This window comes from Staurois parvus, unplaced genomic scaffold (assembly GCF_062004578.1).
Source record: "Staurois parvus isolate SC_StPar_1 unplaced genomic scaffold, SC_StPar_1.0 ptg000378l, whole genome shotgun sequence".
In the NCBI taxonomy this organism is placed as follows: Eukaryota; Metazoa; Chordata; class Amphibia; order Anura; family Ranidae; genus Staurois; species Staurois parvus.
Window position 1 is genome coordinate 1375641 of NW_028318174.1, and position 14360 is coordinate 1390000.

At 38.7% G+C, this 14360-nt stretch overlaps 1 pseudogene; it reads left to right on the top strand.

Annotated features, from left to right (window-relative positions):
* Window positions 1-12922: 12922 nt before the first annotated feature.
* On the top strand, window positions 12923-13074 carry LOC149456057 (U2 spliceosomal RNA; annotated as a pseudogene).
* The last annotated feature ends 1286 nt before the right edge of the window (window positions 13075-14360 follow it).

The following is a 14360-nucleotide window of genomic DNA, read 5'->3' on the forward strand; positions in this document are numbered from 1 at the left end:
TAGAGGAGCTCTGCAGATACACTTTTTGCCGGCTTGGAATTCTTCTTATTTTCATCCTACTTCTTCTTCTTCTTCATCCTCATCCTCTTCTTCTTCTTCTGAGGATGAAGAAGAAGAAGAAGAAGTAGGATGAAAATAAGAATAATTCCAAACCGGCAAAAAGTGTATCTGCAGAGCTCCTCTATTTCTGACAGTTCTCTGACTTTCACATTTACAGCGGTTGAAACATTGTATCTGTTTCCGAATAAAAACATCTGTATCCTAAATGGAAACAAATAGATACAATGTTTCAACCGCTGTACATGTGAAGGAACTGTCAGAGAACTGTCAGAAATAGCGGAGCTCTCTGCAGGGACACTTTTGCCGGCTGATCGGGAAAAATCCGATTCGCGCACCCGAAGTAGGCTAATATTCGGATTCGACGCGAATCGAATTTTTCCTAAAATTGGAATCGAATTCCACTTCGCCTGGTTCGATTCGCTCATCTCTAATTATATGTATTAATATTATTAGATGTTTTTTGGCACAGGAACAGGTCCAGCGGGCCAAAATGCGTTAGTGGGTTGTCTATATGTTTTCATGCTGATTTGAAGTAAAGGAAGCTGTGAATGATCCTATGAGTGCTGGATATATCTATTACTCGCTGGATAGTTGATAGGAGATTCTGTAACCCTCAGGATCACTTAAAGCCCATAACACCTTAAAAAAAATCACTTAAAGCTGAACCCTGGGCACAAGAATTGACATTTAAATATATTCCTCAAAAATTATAAATCAGCTCTGTGTGTACCAAATACCTTTTGTAAACCCAGATATTGTAAATCTTTCTATACCTAATTAAAAAAAAGTTCACTTATAGATGATAGAACGTGTCCGGCCACCACTGGCTTCATGAATATTATTATTATTATTATTATTATTATTATTATCATTTTTTATGATGATGATTATATTTATGTTGAGTTTTAGTAGTAGTAGTATTTTTATTAGCATTATTTTTTTTTTTTTTTACATTTGTGGCCCTTAAATCTTTCTATACCTAATTAAAAAAAGTTCACTTATAGATGGAAGAACGTGTCCAGCCACCACTGGCTTCCTGATTATTATTATCATCATTTTTTGTGATGATTATTATATTTATGTTGAGTTTTAGTAGCAGTAGTAATTGTATTAGCATTTGTTTTTTACATTTGTGGCCCTTTAATCTTTCTATACCTAATTTAAAGAAAGTTCACTTATAGATGGTACAACGTGTCCGGCCACCAATGGCTTCATGATTATTATTATTATAATTTTTTATGATGATGATTATTATTATATTTATATTGAGTTTTAATAGTAGTAGTAGTATTTTTATTAGCGTTATTATTTTTTTTTTTTTACATTTGTGGCCCTTAAATCTTTCTATACCTATTAATATTATTATTATTATTATTATAATTTTTTATGATGATAATGATTATTATTATTATTGTTATTATATTTATGTTGAGTTTTAGTAGTAGTAGTCAGCGCTGAGAAAACTGTTGGCGCTATATAAATCCTATAATAATAATAATAGTAGTAGTAGTAGTAGTAGTAGTAGTACTTTTATTAGCATTATTATTTTTTTTTTACATTTGTGCCCCTTAAATCTTTCTATACCTAATTAAAAAAAAAGTTCACTTATAGATGGTAGAACGTGTCCGGCCACCACTGGCTTCATGAATATTAATATTATTATCATTTTCTTTATGATGATGATATTTATGTTGCGTTTTAGTAATAGTAGTATTTTTATTAGCATTATTACTATTTTTTTTTACATCTGTGGCCCTTAAATCTTTCTATACCTATAATTATTATTATTATATTTATGTTGAGTTTAATATTAGTAGTAAGCGCTGAGCAAACTGTTGGCTCTATATAAATCCTTTATAATAATAATAATAGTACTAGTAGTAGTAGAAGTATTTGTATTAGCATTATTATTATTTTTTTTTACATTTGTGGCCCTTAAATCTTTCTATACCTAATTAAAAAAAGTTCACTTATAGATAATAGAACGTGTCGGACCACCACTGGTTTCATGAATATTATTATTATCTTTTTTTATGATGTTGATGATGATTATTATTATATTTATGTTGAGTTTTAGTAGTAGTAGTAAGCGCTGAGAAAACTGTTGGCGCTATATAAATCCTTTATAATAATAATAGTAGTAGTATTTGTATTAGCATTATTATTATTTTGTTTTACGTTTGTGGCCCTTAAATCTTTTTATACCTAATTAAAAAAAAGTTCACTTATAGATGGTAGAACGTGTCCGGCCACCACTGGCTTCATGAATATTATTATTATTATATTTATGTTGAGTTTTAGTAATATTAGTATTTTTATTAGCATTATTACTATTTTTTTTTCTACATTTGTGGCCCTTAAATCTTTCTATACCTATTATTTTTATTAATATTATTATTATCATTTTTTATGATGATAATGATTATTATTATTATTATTATTATATTTATGTTGAGTTTTAGTAGTAGTAAGCGCTGAGAAAACTGTTGGCGCTATATAAATCCTTTATAATAATAACAGTAGTAGTTATAGTATTTTTATTAGCATTATTACTATTTTTTTTACATTTGTGGCCCTTAAATCTTTCTATACCTAACTAAAAAAAACTTCACTTATAGATGTTGGAACGTGTTGGACCACCACTGGCTACATGAATATTATTATTATTATTATCATTTTTTTTTTATGATGTTGATGATGATTATTATTATATTTATGTTGAGTTTTAGTAGTAGTAGTATTTGTATTAGCATTATTATTATTTTTTTTTAAATTTGTGGCCCTTAAATCTTTCTATACCTATTAATATTATTATTATCATTTTTTATGATGATGATGATTATTATTATTATTATTATTATTATTATTATATTTATGTTGAGTTTTAGTAGTAGTAGTAGTAGTAGTATTTGTATTAGCATTATTATTATTATTTTTTTACATTTGTGGCCCATAAATCTTTCTATACCTAATTAAAAAAAGTTCACTTATAGATGGTAGAACGTGTCTGGCCACCACTGGCTTCATGAATATTATTATTATTATATTTATGTTGAGTTTTAGTAATATTAGTATTTTTATTAGCATTATTACTATTTTTTTTCTACATTTGTGGCCCTTAAATCTTTCTATACCTATTATTTTTATTATTATCATTTTTTATGATGATAATGATTATTATTATTATATTTATGTTGAGTTTTAGTAGTAGTAGTAAGCGCTGAGAAAACTGTTGGCGCTATATAAATCCTATAATAATAATAATAGTAGTAGTAGTAGTAGTAGTAGAAGTACTTTTATTAGCATTATTATTTTTTTTTTACATTTGTGGCCCTTAAATCTTTCTATACCTAATTATAAAAAAAGTTCACTTATAGATGGTAGAACGTGTCCGGCCACCACTGGCTTCATGAATATTAATATTATTATCATTTTCTTTATGATGATGATATTTATGTTGCGTTTTAGTAATAGTAGTATTTTTATTAGCATTATTACTATTTTTTTTTACATCTGTGGCCCTTAACTCTTTCTATACCTATAATTATTATTATTATATTTATGTTGAGTTTTAGTATTAGTAGTAAGCGCTGAGCAAACTGTTGGCTCTATATAAATCCTTTATAATAATAATAATAGTACTAGTAGTAGTAGAAGTATTTGTATTAGCATTATTATTATTTTTTACATTTGTGGCCCTTAAATCTTTCTATACCTAATTAAAAAAAGTTCACTTATAGATGGTAGAACGTGTCGGACCACCACTGGTTTCATGAATATTATTATTATCTTTTTTTATGATGTTGATGATGATTATTATTATATTTATGTTGAGTTTTAGTAGTAGTAGTAGTAGTAGTAGTATTTTTATTAGCATTATTTTTTTTTTTTTACATTTGTGGCCCTTAAATCTTTCTATACCTAAAATTATTATTATTAATATAATTTTTTATGATGATAATGATTATTATTATTATATTTATGTTGAGTTTTAGTAGTAGTAGTAAGCGCTGAGAAAACTGTTGGCACTATATAAATCCTTTATAATAAAAATATTAGTAGTAGTAATAGTAGAAGTATTTTTATTAGCATTATTATTATTTTTTTACATTTGTGGCCCTTAAATCTTTCTATACCTAATTAAAAAAAGTTCACTTACAGATGGTAGAACGTGTCCGGCCACCACTGGCTTCATGAATATTAATATTATCATTTTTTTTTATGATGTTGATGATGATTATTATTTATGTTGAGTTTTAGTAGTAGTATTTTTATTAGCATTATTACTATTTTTTTTTACATTTGTGACCCTTAAATCTTTCTATACCTATTATTATTATCATTTTTTATGATAATAATGATTATTATTATTATTTTTATGTTGAGTTTTAGTAGTAGTAGTAAGCGCTGAGAAAACTGTTGGCGCTATATAAATCCTTTATAATAATAATAGTAGTAGTATTTGTATTAGCATTATTATTATTTTGTTTTACATTTGTGACCCTTAAATCTTTTTATACCTAATTAAAAAAAAGTTCACTTATAGATGGTAGAACGTGTCTGGCCACCACTGGCTTCATGAATATTATTATTATTATATTTATGTTGAGTTTTAGTAATATTAGTGTTTTTATTAGCATTATTACTATTTTTTTTCTACATTTGTGGCCCTTAAATCTTTCTATACCTATAATTTTTATTATTATTATTATTATCATTTTTTATGATCATAATGATTATTATTATTATATTTATGTTGAGTTTTAGTAGTAGTAAGCGCTGAGAAAACTGTTGGCGCTATATAAATCCTTTATAATAATAACAGTAGTAGTTATAGTATTTTTATTAGCATTATTACTATTTTTTTTACATTTGTGGCCCTTAAATCTTTCTATACCTAACTAAAAAAAAACTTCACTTATAGATGTTGGAACGTGTTGGACCACCACTGGCTACATGAATATTATTATTATTATTATCATTTTTTTTTTATGATGTTGATTATTATTATATTTATGTTGAGTTTTAGTAGTAGTAGTAGTATTTGTATTAGCATTATTATTATTTTTTTTAAATTTGTGGCCCTTAAATCTTTCTATACCTAATTAAAAAAAAGTTCACTTATGGATGCTGGAACGTGTTGGACCACCACTGGCTACATGTATATTATTATTATTATTATTATTATATTTTTTTATGATGATTATTATATTTATGTTGAGTTTTAGTAATAGTAGTATTTTTATTAGCATTATTACTATTGTTTTTTACATTTGTGGCCCGTAAATCTTTCTATACCTAATTAAAAAAAAGTTCACTTATAGATGTTGGAACGTGTCGGACCACCATTGGCGTCATACGGCGGTATAAACGATCGCCTAGCATAGTCCATTATTACCGGTCTGATCTACAACATGGCTGTGCACAGCAGAGAATATCAATAATTATGTATAATGTGCCGGAGAGGCCCTTCCGAGTGTCACCAATACGAAGTATACGTACAGCTGAACAAAGTCTGTCCTCCCCCGTGGGCTGTAGGTATCGCTCCCCTCCACGTATCAGACGATTGATTACGGGTCTATTAGTCGTTTGGTTTTTATGCAATATTATAGGTTGACCTGTTGAGCTCAGACTCTATTAAAACGCTCTCCTGCCGCTAACACGCCGCCGGGTGGTTTACAAGGTTTGGGCACTGCGCTGTTCATTATCCAAAGTGCTGACGGAATCCATCTGAGCTGACGGCGGGGATTCTGCTCGTTCTTCTGTGGATGAGAACTCAACAAGTGTGCGATGATGTCCGGGACGTGCGGGAAAGGCGCGCTTGTCGCTTGCATTTGTATTCCCATCACCAAGTCTTCTACCCCGAGCGTGCTCTTTGGGCCGGTGACGAGCTCAGATCTGTCTGGTTTATTGAACTATTTAGTGACAAATGTGGAAGTCGATGCGAGCTTTACTTGAATGGCGTTTAGTTTGCTCGGTGCAGTGAGCCGGACTGCCCTGGGTTCAGTTCGGCAGGCGTTCAGAGACGTACTTATGCCAAATCCAAACCCCACTGAAATCAACAGGAGCCAGATCTGTCAAATAAAAAAATGCCAGTTTTCTGGGCTATTAGACATGGATGGTGGGGGCATCAAAAAAATCGCATGGGGGGAACATTGCCCTGGGAGGCGAACTTTACTTTCCCTCCCCCTTGCGGCTGGTTCTCCACAGTTCACATACTCACCTGCCCAGTGGATCCAGCGTTGACCTGTTGAGATTTTATTCTCAGCAGCTGGTGCTCAGGTCCTGCGGCGCCATGTTTATGTGTGGCATAATTGGGTGCCGCCCACCCTTCCCCTGAAATGCATACCAGAACTTTTGTTTAATGCTCCTTACATTGGTGGCCAGTGTGAAGAATGCTCCTTACATTGGGGGTCAGTGGGAAGAATGTTCCTTACATTGGGGGTCAGTGGGAAGAATGTCCCTTACATTGGGGGTCAGTGGGAACAATGCTCCTTACATTGGTGGCCAGTGTGAAGAATGCTCCTTACATTGGGGGTCAGTGGGAAGAATGTCCCTTACATTGGGGGTCAGTGGGAAGAATGCCCCTTACACTGGTGATCAGTGGGAAGAATGCCCCTTACATTGGTGATCAGTGGGAAGAATGCTCCTTACATTGGGGGTAATTGGGAAGAATGCCCCTTACATTGGTGATCAGTGGGAAGAATGTCCCTTACATTGATGATCAGTGGGAAGAATGCTCCTTACATTGGGGGTCAGTGGGAAGAATGCCCCTTACATTGATGATCAGTGGGAAGAATGCTCCTTACATTGGGGGTCAGTGGGAAGAATGCTCCTTACATTGGGGGTCAGTTGGAAGAATGTCCCTTACATTGGGGGTCAGTGGGAAGAATGTCCCTTACATTGGTGGTCAGTGGGAAGAATGTCCCTTACATTGGTGGTCAGTGGGAAGAATGCTCTGTACATTGGTGGTCAGTGTGAAGAATGCTCCTTACATTGGTGGTCAGTAAGAAGAATGCGCCTTACAATGGTTGTCAGTGGGAAGAATGCTCCTTACATTGGTGGTTAGTGGTTATAATGCCCCTTACATTAGTGGCCATTGGGAAGAATGCCCCTTACATTGGTGGCCAGTGGGTAGAATTCCCCTTACATTGGTGGTCAATGGGAAGAATGCTCCTTACATTGGTGGTTAATGGGAAGAATGTTCCTTACATTGGTTCGTCATTGGGAAGAATGCCCCTTACATTGGTGGTCAGAAAGAATGCTCCTTACATTGACGGCCATTGGGAAGAATGCCCCTTACATTGGTGGTCAGAAAGAATGCTCCTTACTTTGGTGTTCAGTGGGAAAAATGTTCCTTAAGTCGATGGTCCATGGGAAGATTGCTGCTTACATTGGTGGCCATTGGGCAGAATATGCCACTTACAGATAGCTAAAAAAAATCTTAGGTGACAGTAGTTACTAACCTGAGTGGCTGAAATTGCTCATTACTCCAGGAACCTCTAAAAAAAATCTGGAGGTTTCCTAGGATTCCACGGAACCCTGGCCCAGCTCTAACACATCCCAATTCTTCTTAGGACTAGAGAAGCCAACCAAGATATTCCACATGTATTTGTAACATTTTGTATTGAATCAAAGTAACCTGGGAAACACTTTATTTTCCTATTAACAAACCCAGATGCACTTCCATACGTATATAATTGTATTGTTGCAGCTTTTGATGCAAATTGTCATTCTGTCTCTTGAAGACTGAAAATTGTCTTTTTTTCTATAACATTGGGGGGGGGGGGGGAATAAAGGTCATCAAAGACTCACAAAGAAATAAAGAAAAAATAATAAAGAAAATAAGCGATTTTATCCCGGCACATGGCTATTGCTTGAAATGCGGTCTTTACCGAGAGACTTCAAAGCGTCTCTGGTCAGGCCGCCGCGGCAGTTCCCCACAGCTGGGTCCGTATTATGTACAAGAAGAAAGCGTGTTCAAGTAGGTTTCTTCCCCAATGAATAAGAATTTTGACATTTTAAAAATCTCCCGACGGCTCTCCTGCATTCCTAGAAACGGCGTGTGATTCAAGTGACTTCATGTACATCACATTATGGAAGCTGAAACCCGCAATTTCCGTGCTTGCTGCGTTGGCCTTATGTGAAAATAATGGGAATAAGAGCTTAGAGCATCTCTAAACCCGGCCACTAAAATCACATGGAAGCTTCGACTTATCAAAGTCGTTCAGTAGTCATTCATAATCTTTTGATATTGAACACTTTCTATAAAATGATTGATCCCGCCATGATGGTCTTTGTCCAGACACTTCCTGTTTTATGGTGGCAATGCTCTGTCCCTATTTCATGCTTCTGCTTTGTCACATGGGTTTCCAATGGGCATACAGACACACATTTTGCAGGCAAGGCCTACTATCAGGAAACCCACCTTGAGAAATGCCATGAAGCCATCATTTCACTACAGTGGACCGATGAAACCGATGTTTGGTATTGGTGCATGTAGTGTGGAATGGGTCTTCCTTCTGGGGAGCTTATACCCAACGGAGGGGCAGTGACAGTAGATCTTGGGCTGCTACCACTCTGGTAACTCAGCAAGGATGTTCATTGGAAAAAACTCTTGGATGGATATAGAAGAGTGCCCTCACTAGAGGGTCTACACTTTGCATCCACGAGAAGTGCTGACAGCAGGGGCGGACTGACCATTTGGAAACTCGGGCACTGCCCGAGGGCCCGGGGTCAGTAGGGGGCCCCATGAGATGCCCCTGGTACCTTTTTTTTATAGGCTTTTTTGAGTTTGGGCAAGGACACAGGGGCCCCATGATCCCCTATTGCCTGGGGGCCCCATGAGTTGTCAGTCCGCCCCTGGCTGACAGCTTAAAATAAGCCTCAGTCTAAGCATCATCGCTGTTCTAAGTACATCTAAAATTTCGACCCTGAGCACATGTGCACAGGTGCACTAGATGGGCAACAATGAGACCACCCCCAAAACAGGAATGGTTTTACAGGAGGAGGCCACGGACATTTTTTTCCCTACTCATCATTTCTGACTGTTTTTCACTAGTTTTGTCAGTGTCACTACTGGTAGCATGAGGTGATATCTGGACCCTACAGAGGTTGAACAGGCAGTCCAACTACTCCTCCTCAAGGACTGCACATCAATATGTGTCATTGCTAGAAGGTTTGATGTGTCTCCCAGCACAGTTTTAAGAGCATGGAGGAGATTCCAGGAGACAGACAGTTACTCTAGGAGAGCTGGACAGGGTCATAGTCTTTAACCCATCAGCAGGACCGGAATCTGCTCCTTTGTACAAGGAGGAACAGGATGAGCCCTGCCAGAGCCCTACAAAATGACCTCCAGCAGGCCACTGGTGTGAATGTCTCTGACCAAACAATCAGAAACAGACTTCATGAGGATGGCCTGAGGTCCCAAAGTCCTCTAGTGGGCCCTGTGCTTACTGCCCCACACCATAGAGCTGGATTGGCATTTGCCATCGAACACCAGAATTGGCAGGTCCACCACTGGCACCCTGTGGTTTTAAATGGAGAAACAGAAAAAGGGCGCACCGACCTAGTGCATTATCGTTTAAAATAGTTTATTAAAGAAACAAAAATAGGTATCATACTCACAATGGACATAATAACACAGGCATGTCAAACTGAACAAGGTGTATGATCCAAACAACATCTGAGTCCATACGATGGAACCCTGGATGACCAACTGGCTAACGCGTTTCGAGGACACAACATCTTCCTCAGAGCCAACCTCTGATTGTGCCCTCGAAACGCCCTCGAAACGCAGGTTCACCCTGAGCACATGTGACAGACGTGAAAGGGTCTGGAGAAGCTGTGGAGAACAATCTGGTGCCTGTAACATCGTTCAGCATGACCGTTTTTGTGGTGGATTAGTGATGGTCTGGGGAGAGATATCCATGGTGGGACGCACAGACCTCTACAGGCTAGACAATGGCACTGCCATTAAGTATCGGGATGAAATTCTTGGACCCGTTGTCAGACCCTACGCTGGTGTCCTGGGTTCCTCCTGGGCATGATAATGCCTGGCCTCATGTGGCGAGAGTATGCAGGCAGTTCCTGGAGGATGAAGGAATTGATACCATTGAATGGCCCCCACGCTCGCCTGACCTAAATCCAATAGAACACCTCTGGGATATCATGTTTCGGTCCATCCAACGCCTCCAGGTTGCACCTCAGACTATCCAGGAGCTCCGTGATGCCCTGGTCCAGATCTGGGAGGAAATTTCCCAGGACACCATCCATCATCTTATTAGGAACCTCCCCCAATGTTGTCAGGCATACATACAAGCACGTGGGGACCATACAAACTATTGAGTACCATTTTGAGTAGCAAAATGGACCAGCCTGCTGCATCATTTTTTCACTTTGATTTTTGGGGTATCTTTGAGTTCAGTCCTCTGTAGGTTGATAACTTTCATTTCCATCAAACGATGGGGCGTCCTGACGTTCCTAACACATTACCACGTCCATATCCAGATATCCAGCATACCAGCATGATATTTTTCCCCATTGAGATCTGATGTGTTTTCAAAGTGTTCCTTTTTTTAAGCATTGTATATACAGGGACATAATGCAAAGTTGCTTCAAGGGCCTTATTTTAACCCGTATGCATTGTTTTAAATACTAAAATGAATAAGATACCTCAAAAGTCTGTTACATACAAGTTGGTACAACTAACCACTACATTTGTCCATGGATGCTAGCTGAAATTTTCTTCTAGATCAGCAATGGGCAAACTACGGCCCGGCGGACCTTTTAATCCGGCCCGCGGAGCGTGATACTGTCAGGATGGCTGTCAGGATGTGTGTAGGCGGGGCATCATGAGGAACGTGAGGGGAGCTAGGCTCCTCTCACAGTCCGCCCTGAAGACCGGAACGGCGCGGGAACACGGCGAGAGGAACGCGCGGAGCAAAGGTAAGTGAATTGACACAGGGGGGACTTGGGGACTTAATATGGGGGATGAATTAATATGGGGAATGAATTACTATAGGGGGGATGAATTACTATAGGGGGGATGAATTACTATAGGGGGGATGAATTATTATATGGGGGATGAATTACTATATGGGGGATGAATTACTATGGGGGATGAATTACTATGGGGGATGAATTACTATATGGGGGATGAATTACTATATGGGGGATGAATTACTATAGGGGGGATGAATTACTATATGGGGGATGAATTACTATGGGGGATGAATTACTATGGGGGATGAATTACTATGGGGGATGAATTACTATGGGGGATTAATTACTATATGGGGGATGAATTACTATGGGGGATGAATTACTATGAAGGATGAATTACTATATGGGGGATGAATTACTATGGGGGATGAATTACTATATGGGGGATGAATTACTATGGGGGATGAATTACTATATGGGGAATGAATTACTATGGGGGATGAATTACTATGGGGGATGAATTACTATATGGGGGATGAATTACTATATGGGGGATGAATTACTATAGGGGGGATGAATTACTATATGGGGGATGAATTACTATGGGGGATGAATTACTATGGGGGATGAATTACTATGGGGGATTAATTACTATGGGGGATGAATTACTATATGGGGGATGAATTACTATGGGGGATGAATTACTATGAAGGATGAATTACTATATGGGGGATGAATTACTATGGGGGATGAATTACTATATGGGGGATGAATTACTATGGGGGATGAATTACTATATGGGGAATGAATTACTATGGGGGATGAATTACTATATGGGGGATGAATTACTATGGGGGATGAATTACTATATGGGGGATGAATTACTATGGGGAATGAATTACTATATGGGGGATGAATTACTATGGGGGATGAATTACTACATGGGGGATGAATTACTATGGGGGATGAATTACTATGGGGGATGAATTACTATGGGGGATGAATTACTATATGGGGGATTAATTACTATGCTTACTATGGGGGAATATTACTATACTTACTATGGATGACACATACACATCATTCATCTACTCTTGGTCCGACCCCCGGGTCCAATATATGAACCCATTGCGGCCCTCAAGTCAAAAAGTTTGCCCACCCCTGTTCTAGATAAAGAAGTGTAATTGGAAAACGGTTATTTTTTAAAAAATGTTTGTTTAGCAACTATATATGTCAATTTAATGACCCCAAAGTTTCACTTTAAGTCATATTTTTGAAGCTACTCCATTCTTTAGGCTCACAACCGACTTGGCCAACTTTGACCAGGGCCCGAAGTCCAACCATGTATAGAGCCTAGGATCCCAATTCCATTTACCCTAAATCATCTGTTCCTTCACAATAATTGATACTGAAAAGTTCTCTAAGTACGTTGGCAACACTGAAGACTCTTTCGAAGCAAGCTTGAAGGTAGAATTCAAAAATAGAATATAAAAAAACTTAAAGAAATTATTTAATACTAGCTCATCCTTCAACCTCAACACTTCAAGCCCCTCGTGGGGCATAAGTCATTCATGAAAAGAGCCCACAGGGTTTATGTTGGAGATCAAAGCCGCAAGTGCAAAGGATATAGATCGGCATGCCATAGTTGATTCCATATAAGAAAAAAAAAACTCTATAACGTGTCCTACTTTTCAACCTGAGAACTGACAGATGATTTATCATCAAGCCCTCCTTCCTCACCTGCACCCGGCAAACATGGAGAAGGCTTTTCACGATGAACGACATAAATGTTATTTACATATCTTTTGATTTGCTTGATGCAAGTGGGCCTGTATTGTTAACAAATGACATTTCCGTTAGTGAGAACAGCTACCTGGTGTTAAAATGTTTAAAGGGGACTGTTAAGAGAAGATAGAGTATCACTCCTCAGCCTTTTGGCTAAGATCAAGTATTGTATCTCTTCTTATCATTGCCCAGTTGCAGCCCTCCACCATTATTCTGGCCTTTTAGCTTGGATGGTGGCTAGCTCTCTTCTTGGAGAGCTAGCCACCCTCTACTAGTGTACCACCCCAGATCCCAGATTATCCTTCTCTATCCAGCTGTCGTAAGGAATCCCTGGGCAGGGGATCCAGTCCCTGCCACTTCAGTGTAAAACAGTCCCGGGTAAGAAAGCTAGTCCAGTTTCCCACCAGAGTGCCTCTTTCCCCTTATCTGGCCCAGGGAGTGTAGGGTTACTCACTCAGTCCTCTGCCTATGAGCTGGTGGGTTGGTGGCTGCTTCCAGGCCTTCTGCTAGGCGGTTCCTTTCCTGCTGCATAGGTGGTCCTCGCTCTGGGGGCCGGTGAGGTCTTGAGCTTTCCTCCCTGTCCAGCACCACTGCCTGGAGGTGAGCCCCTTCCCAACTGAGCCCCCTCTCAGGCTCTTGGCTAGGATCCTCTAAGTGTGCAGGCCAGCCCCTCCTCACCTCCGCCCACTGCTTCTAGAATCTTCCTCCCTGTCCAGCATCACTGCCTGGAGGTGAGCCCCTTCCCAACTGAGCCCCCTCTCAGGCTCTTTCATCTCCGCCTTCTCACTCCATCTTCCGCCTGAACTCTCCTGCTGCTCACATTTAAGAGCTGCTATGGCCCCATGCCAAGCCTCCAGTTGGGGATTGGCTAGGATCCTCTAAGTGTGCAGGCCAGCCCCTCCTCACCTCCGCCCACTGCTTCTAGAATCTTCCTCCCTGTCCAGCATCACTGCCTGGAGGTGAACCCCTTCCCAACTGAGCCCCCTCTCAGGCTCTTTCATCTCCGCCTTCTCACTCCATCCTCCACCTGAACTCTCCTGCTGCTCACATTTAAGAGCTGCCCTGGCCCCATGCCAAACCTCCTGTTGGGCATTGTGCAGGCCAGCCCCTCCTCACCTTCGCCCACTGCTTCTGGAATCTTCTCCAAGATTCTAGAGCAGGGGGAGGTATCAGGGAACTGATTTGGAGAGCCTCTCAGCTTTGACCTAACTTTGACCCTTCTAACTATTACACCCAGGCTGTTACTCAGCCCTCCTGACTATAAATTGAACTCTAGCTCCCCCTGGCTATCTAGAGCGGCCCTACACAAGCAAAGCTTTAGGAGATAAACACTATGTTTTATAAAGTCTTCACGGTTTTGAAAAAAAATGAATATTCAGATTGGCGTTCGAGCCCAATTGTACCTCGGATGTTCACGGATCTGAGACCTTTTTGGATTAAGCTGCCATTATAGTTAATTAAGAGAATTCTGATTCATGTTCCTCACCCCCAGATATGAATAATGCATTTTTATGACCAATTTACAATCAGCGTGGAGGATTTGAGTCATTAATGCTGCAGTGATTAAAATG